Source organism: Heloderma suspectum, chromosome 3 (assembly GCF_057233095.1).
Source record: "Heloderma suspectum isolate Gila_16-S chromosome 3, 16-S_ref, whole genome shotgun sequence".
Lineage (NCBI taxonomy): Eukaryota > Metazoa > Chordata > Lepidosauria > Squamata > Helodermatidae > Heloderma > Heloderma suspectum.
Window position 1 is genome coordinate 15,837,086 of NC_139460.1, and position 18,273 is coordinate 15,855,358.

An 18,273-nucleotide genomic window follows, 5' to 3' on the forward strand; every position below is an offset into this window, starting at 1 on the left:
CCAATCTACATGGAAATGGGATGAGAAGTGCTTTCTGGTTGTATCCAGATTCTCATGAAATCGGCTTTGGTCTGTCAGCAGCACACGAAGCAATAAAAGCGGAATATACACCACCTAAAAACCCTCTTTCGCAAGTCACACAAGAGCCCTTTAAACCGGTTTACTTTGAGGTTGGGCATAGTCCCGCCAGTTGAAGTGAACCTCATCAACTGCAGAGATGCTGCTCAGCGAATGAGAGAGCTTTGTTCCCTGCCCTGTCCATACTCCTGCTGCTGGCTGCCCCCTCTCCTTCCCCTCTGTGAATGAAAGTGCTCAATCAAGAGCAATGGATGCACGTGACTTACTTCAGAGTAGGCACGTTTAGCTAACACCTCCCCTCACATGCTCCCTCTCTCAGGGGAAGTCAGGGTGAATTAAAGTACTTGAATTAAATTGCTGTGGATGTGCAGATAGATGGGTGTTTCCCCCCACCCTGCCCCGCTCTCTGCACTCCGATGCTTGGTTAAGTCAATAGGAGACACCCAGTTACTTCTGCCCCTGTTCTCCTTTCCATGCTCAAGTCAGGTGAAATGGACAAGAATGGGGTGGGGTGGGGGTTGAGGATGATTACTTTTTCGGCTCCTAGAAATACACAGTTCCACACTCCCATATATGCACACATTTAAACCATCGGCTCTTAAAATCAAAGTTCTGCGTACCTGCGCATCTCCATTTTTTAGTCCTCTGCTCCCCCCCACCCCTGCCACTCTTGCTTGTGTGCAATGGAGACGTTACTTCCGAATAGACATGCAAACATCCTCCCTTCCACCCCTTTCCCTCCCTCTGGTGGTGGGAGTAGGAGCCCCTAAGCCCAGCTGAAGTAATGCAAAGGTACACAACAATGCTATTGTGAATGACTGAGCAGAAGCAGTACTACTATTACTAATAATCATAGAATCATAGAATAGTAGGGCTGGAAGGGGCCTACAAGGCCATCGAGTCCAACCCCCTGCTCAGTGCAGGAATCCAAGTCAGAGCATCCCTGACGGGTGGCTGTCCAGCCTCGTCTTGAACGCCTCCAGTGTGGGAGAGTGAAAGAACCAAACAGGCACCATCTTAAAGTATTGGCAGCCATCCGAGGCAGCCTCCTACAGTGGAAAAGTCCCAGAGGAAGATAGTCTTATCATGTTGAAACCAACAGTAACGGTCTGTTTCATACTAGGTACAGCCAGAGGAGCCCCCCCGCCCCCCAAGTAGCCGCCACTCCTGCAGCTGGTTAGATCAGTTCCAGCTAGATCGCTTCCTGCCCAGCTTGCAAGGACAGCCATAATCTAAAGCCATAGAGACATGTCAGCTACGCATGCTTAATGAAGTTCATGAATATTATGTGGCCCACCCTGCATAGCTAATGAGGTCATTATACTGAATGTATATAAGCTGTACCAAAAGCATCTAAGGTGTGGTTCTCCTTTGTGGTGTTAGCTGCGAGAATCCACCTGAACAGCACTGTTTGTCTCCTGCCAAATAAAACGGCATTGGACTGAATCTCAGAGTTCTGTGTGTCTCTAAGGGGATATTGGCATATCCCTCCTAGAGGGAACGAACTTAAGCATAATTTGTGCAACAAATGGTGACTCCGCCGGGACTTTTCCTCTAGTCGACCCCTGTGGCCGAACGACCTCCGACGGCAAGGAATGAAGTGCGCACTGGAAGCCTGAATTAGGATCCGCCATTCCCCTGCTTCTTGGACGTGTGTCAACCGGCGCTGGGGACTCTAGAGGGAAGTCTCTTTCTGGACACAGAACAAACAGTCCTCCGCTCAGAGGTGATGGTTTGAAGCAGCCGGACGCGGCCATCTCAGACGAGGTAAGAGCGTGTTTCTCTTTTGGAATTAACATTGGAACAGACACATTACATCCTCCTAAAATCCACTCTAAAAGCCACTGTGAGATCAGCAATATAATCCAATGACAAAGCTAAACCTGATAAAATCACAGCTCATGCCAAGGTCTTCTGAAATAAAAAAAAATGTAACCAAATGTCAGAATGTCAAGAGGAAGCCAGACCGACAACCCTCTCTTGGGAGGGAAATCCAAAATGTGGGTGCCACTGCCAATAAAACCTGCTCTTCATAATTATTAGCCTAGCTTCAGGCTGCCATGTCTGTAAGAGTAGAATCTTACATAACAATATGATAGTGTAAGACTTACTTCTAGAGATCTATTGGACTGATTTTGCTCATTTTTTTTTTTTTTAAACTGAAGCTTGAGTAGTGAAGGCATGCAGAAAATTTTGAAGCTTTGAAAACATTGAAAGCTCGAGCTTTGGGCAGCTCGGGAAGGGAGAAGCGAGAGGGATGAGGCAAAGGGGAGGTTAATGCATATGCCCCACATTGTGCATGAAATGTAACATGTGACACTGTGTGTGTATGCAATGTGTAATAATGCTTACTCCTATGAGGTCTTAAGAGTGCTGGGCCAATGAAAGGCACAGAATATTGGGAAAGAGCCTGAAGAAAAGTCAGTTGTTGATAGTTACCTTCTGTAAACCACCCAGAGAGCTTCAGCTATGGGGCAGTATAGAAGAATAATAAAGTAAGTAAGTAAGTAAGTAAGTAAGTAAGTAAGTAAGTTAGAGGAAGAGAAGCTGAGGACAAAAACCTGAAAGGACATCAGAGGGAGAAGAGACAGAAAATCAAGAGACGAAAACAGATAGACAACACACTAGCAAGAAGAGTCAAATGATCTTTTTAAAAATAACATGTTTTTGTTGTTTTCACCTTTGGCGTTTCATTTGTAGCGCATTTAAATGTAGCAGTATTCTCAGATTACTAGCCCCTGTGGTATAGGCGGCAGTATTTCAACCGAAACTCTCCCCACAACCTGAGTTCGATCCCAGCAGAAGCCGGGTCTTGGGGAGCCAGCTCAGGTTGACTTAGCCCTCCATCCTTCTGAGGTCAGTAAATGAGTACTCAGCTTGCTGGGGGAAAAGAAGTCACGACTGGGGAAGGCAATGGCAAACCACCCCGCTATAGTCTACCATGAAAACACCAGTGCAAGTGGCATCCCTCTAGGGGTCAGTAATGACCCGGTGCTTGCACAGGAGGAACCTTTCCTTTCCTTTCCATATGATGATGTAAGCACATGGCAGTTGGGGGGGGGCAGGATGGCATAAGGAACCCCCCTTACTGAAGCAGATGCCTCTGGAGGTATTCTGGTTCCAAGCCCTTTGGATGCAGCATGGAAAGCACAAACCAAAAAGTGCAGAGGTTTTATTGGTAAGCCTATTTGTGACATATATTCCAGTGTGTTGGATCTTCCTCAAGAGAAAAAGAGAGGGAAGGAATCTCCTGGACAGTTTTGTTCTCTGTCAAAACTACATCAAAGCAGCTGGGCTTGTTCAACAATAGAACAAATATTATTATTATTATTATTATTAAATATTTAAATAGCTTCTCTCTGATCGAGAGACAAGAGCAGAATGTTGCCTGCTCTTTTAGTGAACTAGTCTATCTAGACTGGTGAAATCTAGCCAAGAACAGAGCAGACTAGGAGGTTGCTTCCAATGAAGGCTGTGTTGGTTTTTTTTTTTTTTTTTTCCCAACAAATGACTTGGGAACCCCCAGTGCTGTAATTGTAGTGAAGCTAAGCAGGAATAGATCTGATGAGTGCCTGGATGGATGATCATATAAGTAACCGTCAGCAGAGTGAGATATAATAAACTTAGGGTGCAATCCTATGCATGTTTAGACAGAAAAAAGTGCTACAATTCCCACTATGCCCCAAACATGCATAGGATTGCACCCTTAAGGCCTGGAATTACTTAATACAGCAACTGGGTGCTTGACAAGCCTTCTATGTAAGCTTAAGATGTTGACTTATACTGCACTAGTCCAGCACCTGTCTATCCCAAGTGATAGTTGGCTGTCTAACATTGCTGGCAGAGAGGAGGCTTTTCTAGTCCTGGAATTTGAGATCCTTTTTACTGGAGATGCTAGAGATTATTCTCATAGCACATGGCCAGTTCTCTTCTGGCCTACTACCATTTCCCTACACACAGTTCGGGAATTACCATTTTACGGACTGGAAACCTAATAGCTATAACTAACCTAACGAAATGAAGACGTCAACCTCAACCTACTGCAGGTCTGTGTGGGCAGATATTTTGCAGCAAAGGTGAACTGCCTAAGACAGGGTTGGAGAACCTGTGGTCTTCCAGATGTTGTTGGACTTCTACCCCCATCAGCCCTAGCCATGTTCAGTGGACAAGGACGGTGGGAGCTAGAGTCCAACAACAAGTGGAGGGCAACAGGTGTCCCACTCCTGGCTTATGGCTATGCTGAGGGGGCATCATAAGTCAACGCAAAGCCATTAAAGCCTAAATATGAGTTGTAAAGAAATCCATTTACTTTTTGAAACAAGCTCCATTTTGTAAGGAGGGGCTGGCACGCTGTAAGGCCCCCAGGCCTGTAACCAAGTCACCTGTAGTTTTAGTGGGGGCTAGAGATCCATAATGCTTTGCTTTGGTTCATTATTAAGTGGGATTTCCTTGCTAGTGGGCCTCTTGGCTGGTAAGATGAGTCAAAGGTCAATATCCATGCTAATAAGCTCTGAATCTTATTAGGCCTAGGAAGCGCCTGAGAAGTAAGGCTCTGTTTAGGCTCTGTTTACAGGTGTCTGTGCTGGGAAAGTTCTGATTGTCTCCCCTCTGACGTGGGGCTGTTAGTCTATGCTGGGAAAGTTGCAGATGAACACTAATTAACGCTTGCTGCTGTCATACTGCCTCATTGCTAACATGTATGGTATAAAACCCATTTTACCCCTTGGCTCTGGGTTCAGAGAAGCTCTCTAATCCAACCATTGGGTACGCCTGTGTGCTGTAAGTACTCAATAAAGTCTATCCTTGTAAGCAAACCTGGATCTGGCTTATCACTATCTCAGCACCTCCAAACCTTAGCAGCCCACTGGGGCAATACACAAACATTCGTGAAAACCACCTGCATGTATTATCATAAGGTTTTCTAGTCTCCAGGCCTTCAAGGGCAGAGCTGAATTTCTGCCAAAATTAGACTGACTGATTTCATTGGATTGCAGTGAGAGGTTTTCACTCCCCCCTCCCCTCCTGGAACCCGAGGCAGTTATCCAGCCCAATAATGATTGGCTATGGAGGCTCACCTAACACATCTCAACGGCCTGGGGGAGGATATAAACCTAGGGGGGCTACTGTTGCCATTTGGTCTTTCATCCAGTCTTGTGTTTGGTCTTCATTCTGGTATTTGTTTTGATCTTCAGTCTTCATCTGCTAACTGGCTTTCGGGCCTGGGAGTTTTTGGATCGTGAACTAGGCCCTGTCCTATGGGAAGCCCCCTACTTTGGTAAAGTATAGGACAGATAATGCTCTATTGTTTTTGCCTGCAGCATTGCTTCCAAAGATTTCTCTGATTGCTTTGGGTTTTCTCTGATCTCCTCTGATATCTGTACACCTTTTCTGCACTTTCCCCTTCTTTGTTGTTAATAAACTTCACTTCTGTTTCAAAGTTTGTGTGAGCTTCATTCCATTTAAGCCTCAGTGCTGAATTCAGAGCCTTCTGCGTTGGTCTTGCTACTGTCTAGAATATTGGGCTTGGGGCATGAAATAGAGGGTGTCAGCTGCAACCCTTATTTATGTGCCCCAAGTGTGTCCTGAAAAGTCTGAGTATCCCCTTGCTCAGGCTGGGGGCTTCTCCACATTAATGGACAATTCCACTGCCTTACCGGTGTTTTCTGCTCCTGGAGTCTTTGTGGGATTATGATTGGCTCCATTACACAAGCAGACACAGGTGACCACGTGGTTTGAATTGAAACCTTCCATTTCAGCATTTTCCCTATGTTTTTCTTTAGACAGTGCCATCTAGTGGTTGAAATGTAGCACTACGGTGGCATTATGCGCTACCGATTCTGCACATTTTTTAAAAAGACCTGATTTAGTCCAGTGTTTTTTACAGTGGGAAAAACCTGAAAAGGCGTGGGAGGGGCCCTGCATGTCAACGACGTTGTGTAATGGAACTGCAAACATCCGTGAATGGCCAAGCACCAAGGTGCAATAAATTGCTAGTGTAGAGAAGCCCTGGGTTTGGATGTTAAGGGGTGGTGTATGTCCGCCAGGTAATTTGTTTGCCTGCTGCCCATACTGCAGGAAGTGGGGAGTTTGGGGGCAATCCCCCCTAACTCTCCTACTCCCCTTCACATAAGTAGTCCAACAATTTTAAGCTTATGCTGATTTATGAAATAATCCTAATGAAATGCAATATTAATCTACATAAGAAAAACCCATAACTACCACCAAGCAAATACGCTGTTGCTCTAATAATAAGCCACCTTACCAAACAATAATGCAATATTGATCTACTTGGGTGTGTGTGTGGAGGGGGGCAGGGGAGGTACTTTAAGTAAAGGTTGTTGAAATGGATCTATCCTTATGGCGCTGACATTTCACAGTCGTTACCAGAATGGAATCAAAGAGCTCCATTCTGTGGCTTGTTCTTAAAATAAATGCTTTTAGAACACATCTTCATTCAAAGCCAAGAGGAAAAAAAAGAAAAAAACTAGTAATTTCACCAGTTTAGATGCCTTGAAACACTCTGGTCAAGTTCTTTTTCTACACTTAAAGTTAAACACAGAAAAAAAATGAAATAGGCAGGGGGGAAATGCTACAGGCCTGGCAACAGTAATGGACTGGATGAGGGCCAATAACCTGAAACTCAATCCAGACAAAGATGGAGGTACTGTTAGTGGGTGGTTTGTCTGTCCGGCTAGGTGATATTCAACCTGTTCTGGAGGGGGCTGCACTCCCCCTAAAGGATCACGTTTGTAGTTTGGGGATGCTCTTGGATCCAGAACTGTCACTTGAGGCACAGGTGAACTCGGTGGCACGGAGCACTTTTTATCAGCTTAGGCTGGTATACCAACTACGCCCTTATCTGGACAGAGATAGCCTAGCTACAGTTATCCATGCTCTGATAACTTCTCGTCTGGATTACTGCAATGTGTTATACGTGGGGCTGCCTTTGAAAACGGTCCGGAAACTTCAGCTGGTCCGAAATAGGGCAGCAAGATTGTTAACAGGGACTGGCCTGCGAGCTCATATTACGCCAGTTCTTTTCCAGCTGCACTGGCTGCCAGTCCATTTCCGGGCCCGATTCAAAGTGCTGGTATTAACATTCAAAGCTCTTAACGGCTTGGGGCCAGGTTATCTGAAGGAACGCCTCCTCCCGTATGTGCCTGCCCGGACCTTAAGATCATCGTCAGCGGCCCTTCTCCGTGAGCCCCTGCCAAAGGAAGTGAGGCGGGTGGCTGGCTACTAGGAAGAGGGCTTTTTCTGCTCCTAGTAGCCATATCCCCTGTGTGTGTGGCCTGATAATGGAACAAACTGGTTGGGGGAAATCCCTGAGAGTTGGTGTGCTCAGACCCTGTGGTTTGACAGCAGCAATGGGAGGTGGGGAACCAGTGTGATCAATGAAGCACTGGCTGAGGTGTATGGGGACGTGAGTGACTGGAACTGTGGGAAGGCAACAGGGATGTGGCTGGATGGAGAGTATTACAAAAACTATTCTTTATCCACCTTGAATTATACCAAGTGGACCAAAGAATCATGGAAATGGTACAACTACAGTCTATAAGTAATGTCAGAATCAGAGCAATAATGACTCCTATGTATAATCTATCTACAGGTTGCCCATGAAATAACCCCTTTAAGGCCCTGTTCCTCACAGAACAAATACATGAAGCCAGAAAGTGTAGTTACAACATGGGCCAGGAACTCCTGAGCCACACTAAGGGTACACTTTATTTATTTATTAGATTTATATACCACTGTCCATATTTAATAACATCTCTAAGCGATTTACAAGAAAATTAAAAACATTATAATACATTACATTATGCATTAAATACATAATAATGGCTAAAACATGTATATAAAGCATTAATAAAAACATTAAAACCAATTAAAACCACTATAACACATAACTACAAACAAACAGATGGGGCAACACACTCACTCAGGGAAGGCCTGTGTAAAGAAATGGGTCTTCAGTTGGCACCTAAAGCATGCTACAGTTGGTGCCTCCCGAATACCAGTGGGGAGCTCATTCCATAAGGTGGGTGCCACCATGGAAAAGGCCTGCATCCTGGTTGCTGCAAGATGGCAATCTGCAGGTCATGGTACAACCAGCAAAACCTCTTCTGATGATCTTAATGATCACACAGGTCTGTGTTAGGGAAAGTTATCTGCCAGGTAGTCTGGTCCCTATTTAACCCATGGTTTGTTGCCCTGTCCAGGGTTTGTCTGGCAGGCAATTGAACAAACTGTAGTTTGTTTTCTCAGTCCCTGGGTTGTTTGTTTCCGTCTTCCTTTGCCTGATCCCTCCCTGTATCCCAAATGCCTTTGCTGAGCTGTTGTACTGGCATGTGGAGTGCCTGGTTTTTTTTTCTACCCCTCTTGCCTGCTGCCTCTATAACCCATGAACAACCCACAGTTCTGGGTTCACATGTACCGACAACTTATGGTTTTAACAACCCAGAGTTCCAGTGCAACAACAAATCATGGGTTCTCTTCCCGGTTTGCTTGCGATTAACAACTTATAGTTAATCCATAGTTCCAGGTTCACACACAATGACAACGCAGGATTCAACAACCCATACTCAACCCATTCTCTGGGTTTTCGTTACGTGCGAACCAGGTCATCCTGACAAACCAAAATTCAACATCATGGGTTAGAATGTTATGTGTGACCGAGGCCAATGTGTTTGGTTAAGCTGCATGTAAAAGCAAAAAGGGTTGGGAGACACTCCACATGTCTCCTGAATGATACCTTACTTGCATTGCTGTTTTTTGATAGACAGTGGATATAGTGTAGAGGCTAAGAGACTGAGCTACATATCAAGAAGTCCCTGGTTTGAATCACTCACTAGTTGACCTTAAGCAAACCCACTCACTCTCAGCTGCCACCAGCCCCCCCCCCCGCCCCATATACAACATGCAGGACAATAATATCGACTTACCTTGCAAGGCTGTTATCAGAACTACAACTAGGAAATGCATGTGAATTGCTTTGAACACTGGAAAGTGCTATACAAATGTTAAGTATTAGTGATATTTTGACTGCTGCCATTTTTTTCATTGGAAAGGATGGGTTGGGGCTTAAGTGGGGCTTAAATTGGTTATCATGTGCCACTGATTGGAAAGGGCCTACTGTAAGTAAAGGTTCAGCATCTTGAGTAGCTCGTACAGAGTTCTGGCTGGTTCTGATTGAATCCCAGAATGGATACATAGCCCCACCAAAATTGGAGCCACCAGTTTCCACTGCTGCTGGCTTTAAAAACAGCAACCCTGAACACATTTATTCCAGTCTGCATTTGGTGCTTAAAAATCATTTTTTAAACTCTCTCTCTCTCTCTCTCTCTCTCTCTCTCTCACTGTAAGAGACAGAGTGTGAATGTATGTGTGTTTACCTGTAATTCGAATGTTTCATATTTTTGTAATATTGTAAACCGCTTTATGAGGCCAATGCACCCTGAAAGGTGGGTTAAAAAATCTTTTAAATAAATAAATGACAGGAAAAATGTTTAATATTAAACCCTGAATGAATTTTTAAATTAAACATTTTAAACATTAAACATTTTTACCACAACAAAAGCTATTTTGAGCATAAAATTCAAGACCCCTCCAAAGACTTGCATAAGGACTTGGGGAATAGAACGAGAGAGTGTGGGGAGGGAGATGCAGCCATTTATCTGAACCGATGATTATATGATTAGTATATGGGACTTGCAGATGGGCAAAGCAACGGAAATGACGAAAGCATGGAAAAGAGGTGGGCAGTCTTTTCCTTTGTACTTTATTTTATTTATGTACTTATTTATTTAATTTCAATACCACCCAATAGCCAAAGCTCTCTGGGCAGTTCAAAAAAATTAAAACCACAAAGTGCAGCATAAAACAATATAAAATATGAAAGCTTAAAACCGCAACAGTACAACCAGAATAAAACCTAGCAGCAATGCAGAGATTTAAAATACAGATTTAAAACACCAGAGCTAAAAGACTAGGGCCCCATCTACATGGCACCACTTTGGCCCCCAACTCCGTTGCAACTGCGCAGCAATGTGGCTTCGAGTCGGCATGCCCTGCAATCCACTGTGCGCTTCCCTAAGAGTCTCGCCATGCCCCCCCGCCATTATACTGAAACGCGCAGCTGTGCAGTCCCATGACTGTGGGGTGAGAAACTTCAGTGGCTGTTTTATAATTGAGGGGCTCTGCTGTGTCTTTCTGACCCTGTTTTACGTAAAAATTGGGTATTTTGTGCTCCTTCATTTCCGCAGAAGCAGTTTGTCAGTTCCCCAGCCCGAGATTCTCGTGATGGTTCGCACTCACAAGCATGAGTGTTATGTGCAAGCCATCACTCCGAAATGGTGGCCAGAGTGATGTTGTTCCTCCCCCAAGCCGCCCCCCAGACCCCACCCCCCAGCCCTTGGGTACTGAGTCCAAATGCAACCGTTGTGAAGATATGAAGCTGAAAAAATGTGCGAAAGTGTGATTAAATAAATGATAACGTGCCTCTGTAACTGCGCAGCTGTGAAGGGATCGTGGAGCAAAGGGGAGTCACAGAGTGACGCAGGCACTACGCACGCCTACAACACGCCCACTGTAAGATGCGAAGTCAGTTCAGGGAAGGAACAGATGGCCTGCAGCAAACCCAAAAAATCACAGTAAAACGACTCCTTGGAACTCCGCTTTTTCCAGGTGAAAACCACGGATGGCTGCAAAGTCGTGACCGCGTCATCTATCACAAGGGACCTCAACTTGCACCTGCCCCGGAGTAAAAGCCCAGTGTAGATGGGTCCTAGGAAGCTAAAAATGCTAAAATACTGGGAGAATACAAAGGTCTTCACCTGGCACCAAAAGGAGTACCACATAGGCACCTGGCGAACCTCTCTAGGGAGCTCATTCCACAGCTAGGATGCCACAGCAGAAAAAGCCCTCTTCCTGGTAGCCACCCGCCTTTATGTAGAAGAGCATGATATTTAAAAACCATCTCCATGACAGAGAGCGGGAGAAACAAGTCAGCAGCTTGTAAATAAAAGTAACTGCAGAGTATATTCAAGCACACCACCAAAGAAAGAGAAAGAAAATAACAGCTATTTAAACTTACTGCAGTTTTAATCATGATATGTAAAAGCAAATGGAAGGAAAAAGCAGCAGAGGAAAGTAATGATCTATAATTCCAATTCTTTTTATAGCCAAACTCATGGACCTTGAACAGTCAGTCTCATGCTGTTTCCAGCTGTAGCCAGCTAGTTGCTGCACAGAGAAGTACTGAGTCAGCCTCCCTTTTTTAATTGACTCTCTACTACCTGGTATTATTAATAACTTGTCTTTTTAAGTGGTGAAGAAAACTAGGCACTATGCAGAGCAAAATTACAAGTCTAGAATCTAAAAAATTGCCTCTCGACAGGATAGTTTTATTTTTTTAATTACATTTCTGTATTACCCAATAGCCAAAGCTAGTTCCATTTCACTATTATGGTTAATAGCCATTGATAGACCCAGAAAAGGTAATGCATTTTTAAAAAAATTCTTCATGAATTTATCCAATTCTTTTTTATTTTCTTTTTAAGAAAACAGCTAACCTAATAGATTTTGTGACAGTGGATTCCACAGCAATGGTGTATTGGATGAAGAAGATGGGTTAAGGAACCCAATGCAGACTCCAGAAAGTGTTTTGATTCATTTGCCCATGATTTTGGAATCCACTATGGACTATGCAACACCCACCAAATCAAGTAGCTGTGAAGACAGGTAATGTTCTATGCTCTACAGCAGGGGTGGGCAACTTGTGACCCTCCAGATGTTTTGGCCTACAACTTTCATGATCCCTCACTATTGGATGTTTGCTAGGGCTGATGGGAGTTGTAGGCCAACACATCAGAAGCAGGGGTCCCCAATCTTTTTGAACCCGTGGGAAGATATGGGAATTTGAGAAACTGCTGTGGGTACCACCACAAAATGCCTAATCAGTGGATCACCGCTGTGGCATCTACCTTTTGTGTCTATGGATGTTAGGCTGTGTCTTATCCAGCAAAATCTTTTCTTTCATGTCTACTGGACACTGCAACATCTCTTTAATAAGGGATTGTTTAATTCAGCTGATTGCTGGCAGTGCAATGCAGCTAATGCCTCTTTTAAAGATACTTTTTGGCAATGTCTAGTAGTTGCTTCTTTGGGGGGAAGATTATTACACAGATAAATTTTGTACTGGAACAGTCTTTAATATTCACTGATGTACACACTTTTAAAAATTATTGACCTGCTTCATAGAAATTAAGAAATGGTCAGCGTAACTGGATTTTCAGTGCCCTTCTGACAGCTAAAAGACTGATATTACAAGACTGGCAGGATAAACGCTCATCTCCTATAGCGCAATGGATTGAGGACCTTACAACACTTTCAATATTTGAATGGGTGGCTTGTAGATGCCACCAAATGCAGACTTATTTGGATATTTGGTCCACTTTTGTTTTAGTTTCATTTTCATTTCATTTATTACATTTCTATACCCCCCAATAGCTGAAGCTCTCTGGGTGGTTTACAAAGGTTGTTGAAGCCTATGTATAATTGCTAGAAAGTTGTATGCGTTTCATACAAATGCATGTAAGTATATTTAAAAAATGGAAAGAAGAAAAATAAGTAAGTAATTTGGGTGCCTGTGGGCACCATGTTGTGGATCCCTTTGCAGGTGCCATTGGAGGTGCCCACAGAAAAGTACAAACTTTACCATTGGTGGTTGAAATGTAGAATTTACAAAAGCAAGACCAGTGAAGGAAGTCTCAGTTGAAAGAGGAAAAACAATCAGGTCAAGGCTAGAGGCCATTTATGACTGAGTCTAGGAATACCAATCTAGAGGAAGGCAAACATGACAAAGACCAGGCATTCAGGACTGGAAACAGGCTGAAGGAAGTGTCCAAGACAAGCAGTGAAAGTTCAAATATGGGTAGGTTCCCTGAGACATGGCTTACAGAATCAGGGAAAGAGAAATCAGCACCTATTCTGCCAGGCTGCAACAGAAGAAAAGGCTCCCTTCCTTGTGTCAGCTGCTAGTTGGTTCCTCCCCTCTCAGAACCATCTCCATCAGCAGCCATTCCACCTGTAATTTCTCCTCTTCCCTCTCCATTCCTTTTCCTTTTGTGTTGTGTCTCTTAGATGGCAAGCCATTCATATAAAATGCAAACCACCTCAAGTGCTTTGAAGAAAAGCAGTATACAAAAGCAGTAAATAAATAAATACTGTGAAATAAGCTGAGCATGATTATTGGACAGCTGCCCAAATGCCCTTTACTTCCACCTGCAGAGACTGGTGTCAGAATGACAAGTGAAGCCAGGGTAAGCCAAGTTAGTTCCTGTTGTGCGTTATTTCAGTTCGACTGAGTAGAGTCCAGGAGCGAATCTACACAGCTGATTTAGTGCAGAGTGAGAGCACATCAGGGTTGTTCGCAACAGATTACTCTGTCGCCAATCTGCAGCAACCCCACAGCCTCCCTCTGGAAAAGGCACATTTTTGGAAAGTGTGTCTTTTTTCCTTAAATGCGGCTCCCATATGGTTCTGCTGCAGTGTGCCCAATCCCCCCCCCCATTAAATCCTGGGCATGCCTCTCTGTGACCTGGCTGTGACGTGGCCAAAGGGTGGGGTCACCCCTTCCCCCTTTTTCCCCATTAGTAGTAGGGCACTTTTGGACACAAGCTTTCTTTCCCACTTAGCACAACTTCGTGCTGTTTCATCCTTTCACTATATCACAGTAGTGCTGTTTTCCCATTCACAATATGTAGCCTAGCACAGTAGCCACTTTACCCATTCTCAGTATGCAGCCTGTTTTTCCCATTCATAATAGTGCAATAATGCTGTTTTAATAACTCAGAATAGCACAGTAGGTGCCTTACCCATTCACATTATGTAGCCTGTTTTTCCCATTCATAATAGTGCAATAATGCTGTTTTAATAACTCAGAATAGCACAGTAGGTGCCTTACCCATTCACATTATGTAGCCTGTTTTTCCCATTCACAATAGCAGTTTTAATCATTCAGAATACTGCAGTATCTGCTTTACCCATTTACAGTATATAGCTTGTTTTTCCCATTCAAAATAGTGCAGTATCTTTTAATCTTTCACAATATCCCAAGGGTGGATGAGAGGGGAGAGGTGCGGGGTAAACCAGAGGGGCTTAATTCAGCGCTTCCAGTAAACATCCCTGAGCAGGGGAGTGTGGACAGGGGCAGGGAACAAGTCTTTCTCATTTGCTGAGCAGCACCTACAGGGTTGATGACGTTCAGTTCTCCTCCGCCCACCCAACCCTGAAGTATGGGGGTTTCAAGTACTGTGTGGTCCATGAAAGCGGGTTTTAAGGCAGCGTATACTCTGCTTTTCTTGCTTCTGACGGACCAAAGCAATTTCATGAAAATCCGGATATAACCAGAAACCACTTCTCATTCCATTTCCATGTAAATTGTCCCCAGGATTACTCTCCAACTCAAGCCTGTGAACAGGTGATAGCCACATTTAGACTAGCCTGCATCACATTTCATCCATCGCTGCCTTCGTACTAAACAATCTTCATATGTTTCATACAGGTAAATATTTCCTCCTTCCAAAATTGCAGGCTCAGTGGCTTGTTTGCTTTTCTGTAAGGACACAGAATTTTCCAAATTGTACCCATCCACATTCTAATACATTTGATGCAGCAGGCTGAAACACGAGACTGGGACGGGGGAGGAAGAGAAGAATAACAAGACAACGGCTGGGCTCTGGAATCAGGCAGTAGTCTGGATGAGCTTCTGGTAAAAAGAATTAATTTAGCAGAAGAGATGAGCAAGGTGTCTTTGATGAATGGGCACACAAGTACAATAGAGCAGAAATCAGCATTAAAAAGAACTCTGGTAAGGAGGTGGCGATACGAGGGCTGTGAAGGACAACCTGAGACAAATACAGTAAAGCAGAAATCCACATTAAAAAGAACTCTGATGAGAAGGTGGCAATACGAGGGCTGTGAAGGACAACATGAGACTTGGTCAATCGCAGGAAAGTTTGCACCTCTTCAATGAGATTATGCACTTTTGTTCAACACTCCCCCCCCCCCCCCGAATAGACAAGAACATTGACAAAGCACTGGATACCTTGTGTAATTATCAATAGCAGGTTGCTCAACCAGCATCTTATGCCCAACACCACAGTAGTCATGGAAAAGATGTCTGTCTATGGCTACTAGTCATGACGGCTTTGTGGAACCCTCCAGGTTCAGAGACAGTGAGAGCCTGCGATTGGATATATCTAATGGATACAAGTCAGAATAGGAGAGCTATCCAGTCCTCTGGTTTCAGTAGACGGTACTGTGGCTTCAAAGAAGACGCTAGAAGCCTATCCCCATACTTTCAGTTTCTGACAGTTTCTCCTTTGAGGCAAGCCTTCACTGAGCTATGCTTTCAGACAATGGCCTCTTTAGGTAAGCTACATTGCCGATTATACAGCAATTATGTATTTCTGGAGCCCTACAAATAGAGAATATTGTTCATTACATGTTGTTCTGTGAGTTGCATTCGTCTCCGAGGAAGAAATGTATTGCTCTGCTGTTAAAAACTATGTCTGGAAGAACATTATCTGAGAAAATATTAGTACTGTTATCTGATAATGTTCCTTATGCTACTAAACAAGTGGACTCATTTGCAATTGCAGCTAAGAAAATTAGAGCGAAGTTTTAAAAATCAATTTCTGTTCATTCAAAGGTGATGACCTATCTCTGTTTTAATTTTTTTTTAATAACCTATGGTTTATACAAATAAACTTCTTCAGCAGTGTGGCTCCAGGCTCTACCCATCAAAAGACATTGTGCAGTTATTCTGTCTTTTCCTCTTTAATAGATTTTTTTTTTTTTTGCAGAAAGAAAAAAGATGGAAGAAGCAATGGGAAAACACAGGAGGCTTACAAGTGGAAGACGTGAACTGACCACCATGAAATTGCATGTATGAGGCAGGGTAATTGCATGATAAAAGCCTAGTCTGGAAGCCCTCTCTGTTGATGTGGAGCAATGATGGCTACTAGTCATGATGGCTATATACTACCTCCAACATCAGAGGCAGATTACCTGCTGCCAGGGAACACGAGCAGAAAGATGCTGTTGCACTCATGACCTACTTGTGGGTGTCCCACAGGCAACTGGTTGGCTCTGTGTGAACAGAATGCTGGACGAGATGGACCCTTGGTCTGATCCAGCATGGCTCTTCTTATGTTCTTAACAGTGGGAATGATAAGCAAGGTGTAATGCATGATAATCCATTTCCTTCATTGTAATGTCTCACTGTTTAAAGGTTATTTTATGTCTAGATGTTTTATTTTTTGTAAGATATTTGATGGGTCTCACTGCTTTTTAATGTTTAAATAAACATCCTCCAAAAAAAATCCCTCAAATTTCCCTCAAATATATTCACATTCTGGTAGCTGTGCTGTTTAATCCATAGAGTAGGCAACAATCAAAGATCAGGTTTTCTCCTATGGTGTGAGGTTTATAGGACCCATCTGAGGCAGGGCCTGGGTTTTAAGGTGTCTCTTTTATACAGCTATAGACATCTCTGTGTGCTTAACCCTCTCCCTACAGTGCTGCTTGTTTGGTCAAAATTACACATACTACAATTTTTTAAAAAAAAAATCACAGTGTAATTGCAGGCACATAAGAAAGTAGACTGTTAATACATTTTTAAGCTATTAGATGCCTGCAGGGAAGAAAGGCAAGGAAATCAAACCATACATTGTAGGCAGGGATGTTATTTCCTCATGTCACAGTGTAAGGACAGGTTGGCTGTATGTTTTTAGATTGTCCTTGACCACACTTTAGAAAAGCTTGTTGCTAATAGGAACTGTAATCCCACTGGATGGTGATGAAGGTATGTAAACACTCACTCTTTCCTTCCAGCATTTTTACTAACTTATAGAAGAAAAGGGGAAAGAGCCTGTAAGAAGCTATAGTAATCCAAAGGTCCTTTCAAAACTGAAATTCTAAACAACCCTTCCCCAACCTGGTATCCTGCTGATGCGTTAGACTGCAACTTCCATCATCCCCAGGCAGGGCACCAGGTTGAGGAAGGTGTTTTAAGCCAGACTTTCTCCAAAATAGCATACACAAGAGCCGTTTTACTCAAAATGTTAATCAATACAGATTTTGGCTTCTGTAAATTTAACAAAAATTGTCATCTCCATAACGGTGATATCCCAAGGTTTAATATGGAGTAATCAAACAAATATGGGGTGGGGTTGGTCAAAAGTTAAACCTTACTGGGCAGAGGCAATATGATGGGTCCCCAAACATTTTGGGCACATCTGGAATTTTGAGGGAGTGTCGTGGCTATGACAAAATGGCTGCCATGGGGAGTGGGGAGCTTTTCCATTCATAAAATGGATGCCACAGTGGGCATGGCCAATCACAAAACACTCATTTCCCAGAAGGCAAACTGGTGAGACTAAAAGGAAAATAACTTGCCCAAAAACCTAAGTACAAGGCAGAGGTGTGGTCTAAACTCCAAAACAAAAAAAGAGTCATTTGAATCTAAATGAAGGTGGCGCTGGAGGGCAACACTTCACCTTGCAGCATGCCAGCCTCCCAGTTAGCTCTTTTTAATTACAAAAAAATCTTTAGCAATTAAATAAGCAATCATAAGGGGCAGGGAGCCCAGCGGACACCAAAAGAGATGTCTGCAGGCACCCTGGTACCCACGGGGACCATATTAGGGACTCCGATGATAGGGTATTGTTTACAGGATGGTCCTGAAATACTGTGAGAAGAAACATCCACTCCCATTTATATGTATTAATTAAAGTAATTGTATGGCTCCTTTCCTTCTGATAAGCTCTTAAGGTAACTTACAAGGTAAGAAAATTAATTAAAAATATAAACAATATAAAATAAATGGAAGTGCAGTGCAAAAATAATTACAGGCCAATAAAAAACCCCAGCAGAGAGCAAAAGCTCATCCAATTGAAACAAGCTAGATTAAATGCTGGGAGACATGGGCTAATTAAAAAAACAGAGTCTTCACTGGTGCTAGAAGGGCATCAAATGCAGTTGCAGCTTCCAAATTATTATGATTATATATTTTTATCCTGCCTTTCCCCCAGGGATAATAGAGCAGCATACAAAGTTGTCCCCATCCCTTCATTTTACGCTCACAAACTAAGGCAAAGGGACTAGTCAAAGGGTAAATCCTGATAATTAAGA

At 43.4% G+C, this 18,273-nt stretch overlaps 1 protein-coding gene and 1 long non-coding RNA gene across 2 annotated transcripts in view; one reads left to right on the top strand and one right to left on the bottom strand.

Annotated features, from left to right (window-relative positions):
• The window catches only part of LOC146349377 (uncharacterized), a 78,369-nt gene that overhangs the window by 28,612 nt on the left and 31,484 nt on the right, over positions 1 to 18,273 (bottom strand). The gene's annotated exons all lie outside the window — the stretch shown is intronic.
• On the top strand, positions 1,439 to 16,455 carry LOC146349378 (uncharacterized). Its single transcript, XR_014788796.1, has 3 exons — positions 1,439 to 1,845; positions 11,637 to 11,817; positions 15,945 to 16,455. It is a non-coding gene; the product is annotated as an uncharacterized LOC146349378 (long non-coding RNA).